Below are 11,646 nucleotides of genomic sequence, written 5' to 3' on the forward strand. Positions count from 1 at the left end.
GTCATAATGCTATGTAAATTGTATACATTTAGGGCAAACTTGTGGGAAAATATCCATGTACGCTCAGAATAGTGTAATTTTTCACGTCTTTATTATTTACGCGCTGATTACTTTTCATTATTTTTTTCTGTGTGGTTGGACCCAGTAAGCTTCGCGTCACGGCCAGTGATCGCAAACAGGCCAACGAGATTGCCACCTGTGAGCTTTTCACCCTTGAATATAAGGTCTATTTACCGCCAGCAGTGTGTGAGATCGCGGGGGTGGTGACGGAGGAAGTATGACATGCGACGATTTGAAACTCAGTATTCCTCGATATATATTCCTCCAAACACCGCGATATCTCGTAGAGATCCCTCGCACATCTGCTCGGTTATGCCCGAGCCACGGTTGCTCTTGGGAGTTTTTAACTCCCACGGAACATGCTGGGGGACCTGCACGACGACAACCGTCCAACAATGATATACGACCTCTGTGACGACTTTAATATGTCAATTTTGAATACAGGAGAAGTTACACGAGTGGCTCCTCCAGCAAGAGATAGCCGTCTAGTTCTTTCCATTTGTTCGAGCTCATTATCGTTGGACTGTACTTGGAAGGTGGTCCAAGATCCCTATGGTAGTGATCATTTGCCGATCGAAGTCTCGATTTCCAATGGACGAAATCAATCTGTTTCTATCGACCTCTCATATAACCTCACGAAGCACATCGATTGGGGCACATATGCGGATGCCATCATTGATGGCGTAATGTCGATAGAAGCACTTCCCCCGCGAGAAGAGAACGAGTTTCTATCCCAGTTGATCCTTGACAGTGCTCTTCAGACACAAAGCCGGCCAATGCAAGGAGCTTCGGTTCGTAGGAAACCACTTAGTCCGTGGTGGGATGTCGAGTGTACACAACTTTATCGCAAGAAATCCACCGCGTTCAAAGAATTTCGGAAACACGGTTCGATCGTTCTTCACAAACTGTACATCGCGCTCGAGATCTAGTTCAAGAAGCTGGTCAAAGTGAAGAAACGCGGATATTGGCGCACTTTTGTTTAAGGTTTATCGCGCGAGACCTCAATGAAAACTCTGTGGACCGTCGGGAGAAGTATGCGTTTTCCAAAAATGGAATACCGACATCATCAAAACAAGTTCATCAGTGAAGATTTCAAAGCTACAGCTACAGTATTTAGCCTTCGAATATTTAGCCTTACAGTAGCACCTCCGCTACTAGTTCGTTACTTTGAAACCTAGCCCTAGGTGGGGTGTCGGTTTCAATGCCGTGATCACTCCCTTCGGCCGTGAATAGCACGCCGAGTTTCAATTCATAGCTGGGCAATGTCTGTATAAGCCCTTCGTGTGGTCTCAGAACCTGACGTTGATAAATGTCCAATAGACCAGCAGTTCTCAGCCTTTTTCATGAGTGGCAACTTTCAGACGTTTGCATAGCTTGAGGTACCTCCTGACTTTTGTTTTAAATAAGACTGGGAACCAAGGATGTTAACGATCATTCAGTAATTTGCGTTCGATCATTTAGTAGTTTGTCAATAACACATTCCAGAAGCTGAATTTCAAATTATGTTGTATGGTGGACTTCTAGTGCGAAGGTTTTTCTACAACTCTGCCTAATGGTTCGTTGTTTTAATTCCACTAGTAGTGGAGCTAGAGCTATAGTTTCAGTAACTTAGACTAAATGATAACAAAATTCCAATCATTTAGTTTAAGTTACTGCAACTAGCGCTCTAACTCCGTTATTAGTTGAATTCTAATAACGAACCATTAGGCAAAGTTGTAGGAAAACATAGTCCACCATACAACATATTTTGAAATTAAACTTCTGGAATGTGTTATTGACAAACTACTAAATAATCGAACGCAAATTACCCATCTAGAAGATTGTAAAAAGCAGAAGTCGTCTGTCACTAATAGTGAAGGAGTTTGTGGAAAGTTAGCAGTCCGGCTCCGTTAACAGCCGCTCGATACAGTAATGATCTGGTACGTTTTCACCAGATCTTTACTGTATGGCAAATCCTTAAAAAAAATTCGTGAATATAAAATGCCCAACGCACAATCTGTTTATCGATTTCAAGGCAGCATACGACTGTATGGGCCGCGTAGAGCTATGGAAAATCATGGACGAGAACATCTTTCCCGGAATGCTTGCAAGACTGATAAAAGCATCGATGGATGGTGTGCAAAATTGTATGAATATTTCGGGCGAACAATTCCAGTTCGTTCACAGACGGTCATGTTCTTAAGGGACGCATTTAATATTGATACAGCTCGATCACTTGCTGAGCTGTCAGACTTTATGGTTAAAGTGATCTGATGGAAAAGAGATAACTCCCGACCAAGACAAATTCCCCTCCTTACAGGACTCTATGATTCAATGGCTCGTGATCTGGAAGAAAAAGATCCTCTCATTGGAATGGACAAATCATTCCACCAAACCAGTACATCGCTAAATCAAAAAAAAACCTTTATACCTTCCAATTCAGGCAGCCAAACCTATCACTTGTTGGTATCTACATCTACGAAGATCTACGGTCACTCGAGCTTTATCACGAAGCTTCTCCGTTTGAAGCTATAGACAATTTGGTCACACTCATCCGTGGTCATCGAAATAAAAACCGACAACTTTTGAGTTCTGAAGCCAGCCATCGGAGTTTTTCGGATGTAGCATTTCCGTTTCTGGCTAAATTGTCGAGTCAAGTACGAAACACTGAAGACGGCCTTACTGTTGAGGTCGAAATACGTATCTGACAAGATACAATTAAGTGGTGGAATTCAATGGGATTGTACAAACTCGTCTTATGACAAGCTTTTTTAGTTTTTATATAATACTAGCTTTATGTACCCGGCTTTGCTCGGAATTGCAAGTTTGGTTTGCAGTTTTCTTTTACAATCGGAAAATGATAAAACCCATTGGTCATCAGGGTAATTGTGTTCACTTATTTATACTTTATCATTTGATTTAAAGAAGGCTTTTGGAAACATTGACTGAATGGATCGTGGGTTTGAAAGGTTTTATTCCGGGCAAACGTCTATTTCTAAAGAAGGAAAAACATCCATCGATGCCATATTCCGGGCAACGCATATTTTTAAAGAAGGGATCACACCCACCATTGCCTTATTCCGGGAAAATGCCTACTTTTGAAGAAGCAATCACATCCACCATTCAGAAGGAAACACATTAATTATTGCTTTTCACTGGGCATACCATTATTCCGATGAACAACAATTATCATTGTTTAATACCCAGCAAATGCTTGCTTTCTATGCAAGATTTTTTTGATGCTGTTCATAATTATCAAAAATGTCCTTCATGTCGAATGACTTTAGGCCAAATAGTGTTATGTTAATGGCCTGCTTCATTCAGGGATATATCATTTTCAGAGAAATATCATATTCTGGGATATGTGTATCGGGAAGTATCATTTTCGGGAAATATAATTTTCGTTAGTCATTTTTGGGGAAATGTTATTACCTGGAAAATGCTATTGTCAAGGATTTGCTATTTATTAAGAAATTCGGGAAATTTGTTATCGGAGCATTGTACAATGTCAAAGAACCTAGGATGTACTAACTAAGAAGGATTTTAAATTAAGTCATTTTCTAAACAATGGACATTGATAAATGGGTTCAGAAGTCATGCTGAATTGATCAATAATTAAACAATACTCTCTCCCACACCTTCCCCCTTTCAAAATGACTTAACCACATCCACTAAAATCACTTCCTTAGGACAGACAATATTTGATACAAATTTGGTTCAAATCGGTCATGAGGCTCAGAATTTACATTGAGTTGATCGATTACTAAACAATACCCCTCCCCCCATACCCTCCCTCTTTTGTAAAGATTATCCCTAACCTCCTATCGTCGTCTCCTTATGATAAAGAATTTGTGTTCCGAATTTGTTTGAAATCGGCCAAGGGGTTCAGAATTTAAACTGAGTTGATCGATAACTAAGCAATAACCCTCCTCCCCACACCCTCCTCCTTTTCTAAAGAGCATGCTCAACCTCCTATCGTCGTGTCCTTAAGATGAAGAATTTGTGTTCCAAATTTGGTTGAAATCGACCAAGGGGTTCTTAATTTACACTGAGTTGATCGATAACTAAGCAATACCCCTCCCCCCGAAACCTTCCCTCTTTTCCAAAGAGCATGCTTAACCCCCTATCGTCGTCTCCATAAGATAAATAATTTGTGCTCCAAATTTGGTCGAAATCGGCTAAGGGGTTCAGAATTTAAACTGCGTTGATAGATAATTAAGCAATACCTCTCCCCATACACCCTCTCCCTTTTCCAAAGAGCATGCTTAACCCCTCTATCGTTCCCTCTGTAAGATAAAGAATTTGTGTTCCAAATTTGGTTGAAATCGGCCAAGGGGTTCAGAATTTACACTGAGTTGATCGATATCTAAACAACACCCCTCCCCCCACACCCTCCCCCTTTTCCAAAGAGCATGCTTAACCCCTCTATCGTTCCCTCTGTAAGATAAAGAATTTGTGTTCCAAATTTGGTTGAAATCGGCCAAGGGGTTCAGAATTTACACTGAGTTGATCGATATCTAAACAATACCCCTCCCCCCACACCCTCCCCCTTTTCCAAATAACATGCCTAATCGTCTATCTCCTTAAGATAAAGTCGCTATCTATCGTCGTCTCCTTAAGATAAAGAATGTGTGTTCCAAATTTGGTTAAAATCGGTAAATGGGTACAGAAGTCATGCTGGAACATACATACAGGGTGTTCAATAAGTTCGAATACACTTTCAAAAAATGTTTAAAAATTGAGATTAAATTATTTCTTTTCCCGGTAGCATTTCATTGGAAGTATTGTTTATAAGGAACGTTTGTAACATTTCTTTTGGAATGACCTCTATTTTATACTTCTTCACGAGCTTCAAACGTTTCTAAAACCCATCGCAAGCGGCACGAACGGTCTGCATGAGCATTTCGTTCCAGATTTTGAGAATTACTTCTTGAACTGGTCCAAGTTACTGACCTTGTATTCGTACAGTTTTAATATAATAAAGGACCAAACTAGTAAGTTAAGAGGGTTCAAATCCGGGAAGCTGGGAGGTCGCAAAGTTTTGTCCAAAAAGTCGATGAAATTGTCCCCATATAAGGCTTAAATCGCATTTTCCGTGTATAAAGGGTTATCGTCCTATTGTAACACGTAGGACTGACCTCCGTCTTATCACCGGGCCACTGGGGGCATCAATCGTCCCCAAAACCTTAGCTTTGAAGTGCGCCGCAATGATTTTGACCTTCAAAAACGGCTATTTATGATTCCCCAATCCATTTTCAACGCGCGTTATAAACAAACAACAAGTGACAGAATGTCAACATTACACACATCCGATAGCGTATATATACCGCTAACGCTGACACCAATACTAATACAGAATATGTACATTGGGCTTACAAACACAATGATCAAACATTTGTATTCGAACTTATTGAACACCCTGTACATACAAACATACAAACATTGAGTTTTATATATATAGATAGATAGATAGATGTTTATACTTGTCCTTAAGATACTCTAATAAATTATTAGCCACATTTTTTGTACATACTGAGATTACTAAAACGAGGGTGATGTTAAAGTTATCAATTTATCCATATTTATATACTCTTGCATCTTTACTGATCAGTGTAATTCAACAAGCTTTGACCAGATTTCCATTCCAATGGAAAGTAGTTTTAGTTGAATTGATCAACGAATTTGAATCTTTTATTATAACGACGTCCAAATGTCAGTTGAAATTATCATACGATTAATAAATAACGATAAACAAAATATTCTTGATGAATTATCAAAACCTAATTGTTTAAACAAATCTTCTTATTCAACCAAAACTAATGAATCCATAGAACCACCAAGTCCATAACAACTGTATTTCTCCCAGAACACAACTTAATTTGCGCCACTATAATAGAACATCCAAAACCTTGATACCCCACGATTCCACGCCACTAACGAAGAAACCAACCGACACGAATTTTCCCACGACATTTAACGTAACAATCGAATCGGTTAAATTTGTAAATACACACGCCACTTCATCCGGATAGTCCAAACACAACCTGCCCGTTCTTCCGAAGCAATCTTCGCACGAGGGCAGAACCTTAAGAACAAACTCTGCTTCCACTCACCAGCGTCGACCGAACCGAACTAATAGCTGGACCTTGCGGTGGGAAAAGTATCCTCCAGCTCGATGCGATGAAGAGACGCGATCATCATCACCGCGCGCCGCGTCGCCATCGTCATCATCGCGCCGCCGCCGTCGTCGTCGTCATCGTCCGTACTCAATCCTCGTCGAGCTCGAGTGGTGGACCCCCAAAGGCAACCGGCCTAACAAGAGAAGTTCTTGCCTTCTCGGTATCATTGGGGCTCTAGTTCCATGCTCGCATCTTCCTTTACAAGCAAATGAGTGATTAGGCGCAAGGTGGTCGATCTGCCGGTCGATGCTAGGGGCTTGTCGTACTTGTACAGGCAGAACGGGTGCCGGGTGGGTGGCGGTTGTGCAGAAGCCAGCAAAAGACTCATCCTCTCGTCAGCCGGTGCGATCGCGCGTCAGCGATGTGGTGGCTTGGCGCGTGTTGAATGTGTGTTCCCCGCACATAACAAAACGAATAAGTGTACCTGCCATAGACGGCGTATGTAACATTCCAAAACAGAAGGAATCTCAAACAAGAATATCGCGATCGCGATGAGAGAGCAAATCGTGCGAGGACCACCACGATATGGTCCTACCGATTCTGATTGGGGTCAATCTTCTTGTTGCTGATTAGGGTGTCCCAGAAAGAATAGCAGCTGAGTAACTCGTGGTGATCAACCCCAAAATGACGCTGGATTAGTAATGTGGAAAACATGTTTTCCAGGGGCCTCTTTGCCCAACTCGAATCGACCTTTCTTTCGTACCACAGTTGGCATGGTTTGCTCGTTTAGAATCAATATGCAGAATGCCAACCCATGTGTCGATTAAGCGTTCGTTTATTAAAGTTCATTAACTTATGACATTGCCTATAGGCAATTATTATTTCGTTAGAATTTAATACTGCTACGAAACATCCATCAATTTAAATACTAGCTCACGATGAAATTTATGTGATTTTTGTTATTACAGCGATGAGACAGCCCTGTTCCAAACATGGAATAAAACCCTTAAATAGTCATTGAAATGATCAGACCGCATCGTGCTTTCGTGCTGTACGGTTCTATCTCTCTTTGCGGAAGGAAGTTTTTAATACTACCCGAAGCTATTTTAATTTCAACAGTGCTTCTCAGCGCTATTTGTACCCCTTGATCCCGTTACGATCTTTGCAAGGACCCGTGCCTTCGTTTTACGTTGGACCCGTTTGCGGAAGTAAAATTCCGACAAGCGGTTGTAATCCTGCAAGGACACCGTTCTGGAAAAAAAAACACTTAGAAGGTCACGTCTCCACGCTCAGCTATGAGCATTAATCAAAACAAGAGGAAGGGGGAGTCTCTGAATTCTCCACTTCCTTCAAAAAACAAGGTTTCAAGACCGTCCTGCCCAAGCGCGGAAAAATAGAAGGAAGCTGGAGACTTTAGATATTCCTTCTTAATCTAATGTTGACATTGTTTCTTCTCCTATCGAACTGAGCAATCAGTTCGATTTGATTAATGATGAAATTGAGCAAATCGAATCTACCTCTAGCCCAGGTGATTCGATTCATGCGAAAAAGCAAAGGATTCCGCCAATTGTGGTATCTGTTGCCGAGTTTTCTGGCTTCCGGAATGAGATCTTGAGTAACCTTCAGGGGATCAAGGTTTCATTTCAGATTGCTAGGAAGGGTGACTGCCGCGTTTCGCCGGGATCCTTTGACGATCGCAAACGTCTTCTTCAGTATTTAACTGAGAAGCGCCATAAATTCTTCACATACGACGACAAAACTGAGCGATTGTTCAAAGTCGTCTTGAAAGGTCTCCCCAGTGATGACAAATCACTGGATGAGATTAAAATTGAAATTTCTCAATTACTTGGATTTTCACCAGTCCAAGTAATTAAGATGAAAAAGAAATCCCACTCTGGTACTTCCCAGATGGGCATTTCTCAAGAATTTTATTTAGTTCATTTTAACAAAAGTGAACTAAATAATATGAAAAGTTTGGAAAATGCCTGTATTATGTCTCATGTCCGTGTTACATGGGAACATTTCCGCAGGCCTGGGGGAAATTTCCAAAACCCCACCCAGTGCCGTAAGTGCCAAAAGTGGGGTTATGGAACCAAACATTGTCACATGGATGCTAAATGCATGATTTGTGGTGGAACCTCTCACGCCAAGGACGCATGTCCTGTGAGAGAAGATTCCAATAAATTTAAGTGCGCAAATTGTGGGGGCAATCATAAATCCAATTTCTGGGAATGCCCTTCACGCAAAAAAGTTTTGAATTCCCGAGCAAAATTGATGACGGGAAATTCCAATCGGATCCCAGATTCGACGGGTAGAAATTTTTCAAACGCTCAATTTTCGAAACCGGTTGCCGGTCGAGCAATTCATACCCACCACAATTCACAAGCAAATTTTGCCGCTCGTCAACGGGTAGCAAGCACTTCAGTAAATTCCAATTTTTCGAATGTACCTACGTTACGTATGCAAACATCGCTGCTGGTAGACAAAATTTCTCTTCTCAAAATGAGGTTTATACCCATGTCCCAACGGAAAATAACGGTCATGTTGCCGATTCAGGTAGCATGACTACTTCCGATTTTGATTTTTTAACTGAACAATTGCATTGATGCAATGTTCAAAGCAAATACCATTCCTGAAGCTGTTCAGGTTGGTATAAAGTACACACAAAAAATTGTTATCGGACTCCGTTTCAATGGATCTAAATAATTGTGTGAAAGTTCTAAATTGGAATGCCCGCTCTCTAAAGGGTAAGGAAGATGAATTATTCAACTTCCTATCAGTTCATAATGTGCATATTGCCATTATAACAGCAACTTATTTAAAACCAGGACTCTCCATTAAAAGAGATCCAAATTATTTTATCTACAGAAATGATCGTCTTGACAGCGCCTGTGGTGGGGTCGCCATTGTCATCAATAGACGTATCAAACATACATTATTTGTTCGAAACCATAGTTTTTGAAATCTTGGGAGTTTCTGTTGAAACAAATTTTGGACATTTTTCCTTCATTGCAGCCTACTTGGCTTTTCAATGCAATGGACAGCAAAAGAATTTGTTGAAAGCTGATCTTCAAATTCTGACTCGCAACAAATCAACAATCCCCAGGCCATCTGCGAGTTGTGGCGCCTGCCTAGGATGTGGTGGGGTTTGACAGTGGGCCCTGTTAAACCTCTATAAAAAGCTGCATGTATCCGCAAGTAGGCTCCGCCAAAGCGACCGTGTGCCGCTCAAAGCGCACAAGCCCAAGTCCTGGTGTTAGGTGGGACGATAAACAGCCCTGACACGACGGCCCTCCGACGAGACAGGAGGTTTGCGCAGGCCCAATAAGCCGCCTTTAAAAACAACTATTACGAACGACATAGAAGATAATACGACTCGATACAATCGGCAACGACCTAGGCGACGAATAAAGGATCACGATTGGAAGCTTGGAACATGGAACTGCAAGTCGCTAGGCTTCGCAGGTTGCGATAGGATACTCTACGATGAATTACATCCCCGCAACTTCGATGTCGTAGCGCTGCAGGAAATCTGCTGGACAGGACAGAAAGTGTGGAAAAGCGGGCATCGAGCGGCTACCTTCTACCAAAGCTGTGGCACCACCAACGAGCTGGGAACCGGCTTCATAGTGCTGGGAAAGATGCGCCAACGCGTGATTGGGTGGCAGCCAATCAACGCAAGGATGTGCAAGCTGAGGATAAAAGGCCGTTTCTTCAACTATAGCATCATCAACGTGCACTGCCCACACGAAGGGAGATCCGACGACGAGAAAGAAGCGTTCTATGCGCAGCTGGAGCAGATATACGATGGATGCCCACTGCGGGACGTCAAAATCGTCATCGGTGACATGAACGCTCAGGTAGGAAGGGAGGAAATGTATAGACCGGTCATCGGACCGGATAGTCTGCATATCGTATCGAACGACAACGGCCAACGATGCATAAACTTTGCAGCCTCCCGCGGAATGGTAGTCCGAAGCACTTTCTTCCCCCGCAAGAATATGCACAAGGCCACATGGAAATCACCTAATCAAGTAACGGAAAACCAAATCGACCACGTTCTAATCGACGGTAAATTCTTCTCCGACATCACGAACGAACGCACTTACCGCAGTGCGAATATTAAATCCGACCACTACCTCGTCGCAGTATGTCTGCGCTCAAAACTCTCGACGGTGATCAACACGCATCGGAGTCGTCCGCCGCGGCTTAACATTGGGCGGCTACAAGACGGTAGACTAGCCCAAGACTACGCGCAGCAGCTGGAAGTGGCACTCCCAACGGAAGAGCAGCTAGGCGCAGCATCTCTTGAAGATGGCTGGAGAGATATTCGATCCGCCATTGGAAGCACCGCAACCGCTGCACTAGGCACGGTGGCTCCGGATCAGAGAAACGACTGGTATGACGGCGAATGTGAGCAGTTAGTTGAGGAGAAGAATGCAGCATGGGCGAGATTGCTACAACACCGCACGAGGGCGAACGAGGCACGATACAAACGGGCGCGGAACAGACAAAACTCGATTTTCCGGAGGAAAAAGCGCCAGCAGGAAGATCGAGACCGTGAAGAGACGGAGGAACTGTACCGCGCTAATAACGCACGAAAGTTCTATGAGAAGTTGAACCGTTCACGTAAGGGCCACGTGCCACAGCCCGATATGTGTAAGGACATAAACGGGAACGAGCGTGAGGTGATCCAAAGGTGGCGGCAGCACTACGAAGAGCACCTGAATGGCGATATGGCAGACAACGGTGGTGGTATGGTTATGAACCTAGGAGCACGCGCGCAGGACATGCGACTTCCGGCTCCGAATCTCCAGGAAATCCAGGAAGAGATCGGCCGGCTGAAAAACAACAAAGCCCCTGGAGTTGACCAACTACCAGGAGAGCTGTTTAAACACGGTGGTGAAGCACTGGCTAGAGCGCTGCACTGGGTGATTACCAAGGTTTGGGAGGATGAGGTTCTGCCGCAGGAGTGGATGGAAGGTGTCGTGTGTCCCATCTACAAAAGGGCGATAAGCTGGATTGTAGCAACTACCGCGCAATCACATTGCTGAACGCCGCCTACAAGGTACTCTCCCAAATTTTATGCCGTCGACTAACACCAATTGCAAGAGAGTTCGTGGGGCAGTACCAGGCGGGATTTATGGGTGAACGCTCTACCACAGACCAGGTGTTCGCCATACGTCAGGTATTGCAGAAATGCCGCGAATACAACGTGCCCACACATCATCTATTTATCGACTTCAAAGCCGCATATGATACAATCGATCGGGACCAGCTATGGCAGCTAATGCACGAAAACGGATTTCCGGATAAACTTATACGGTTGATCAAGGCGACGATGGATCGGGTGATGTGCGTAGTTCGAGTTTCAGGGACATTCTCGAGTCCCTTCGAAACCCGTAGAGGGTTACGGCAAGGTGATGGTCTTTCGTGTCTGCTATTCAACATCGCTTTGGAGGGAGTAATACGAAGGGCAGGGATTGAC

The 11,646-nt window shown here is 43.3% G+C and overlaps 1 protein-coding gene across 17 annotated transcripts in view; it reads right to left on the bottom strand.

Moving 5' to 3' along the window:
• Positions 1 to 6,166, bottom strand: part of LOC134219839 (uncharacterized) — a 235,905-nt gene extending 229,739 nt beyond the window's left edge. For 4 of the 17 annotated variants that reach the window (XM_062698712.1, XM_062698708.1, XM_062698724.1 and 1 more), the window contains exon 1: positions 5,948 to 6,166. The gene's annotated coding sequence lies outside the window, so the exon portion shown is untranslated. Of the gene's footprint in view, positions 1 to 5,876 lie in introns of all 17 variants that reach the window. The other 13 variants (XM_062698714.1, XM_062698710.1, XM_062698707.1 and 10 more) reach the window with 10 other exon arrangements.
• Between the last annotated feature and the right edge of the window lie 5,480 nt (positions 6,167 to 11,646).

Source organism: Armigeres subalbatus, chromosome 3, assembly GCF_024139115.2.
Source record: "Armigeres subalbatus isolate Guangzhou_Male chromosome 3, GZ_Asu_2, whole genome shotgun sequence".
Lineage (NCBI taxonomy): Eukaryota > Metazoa > Arthropoda > Insecta > Diptera > Culicidae > Armigeres > Armigeres subalbatus.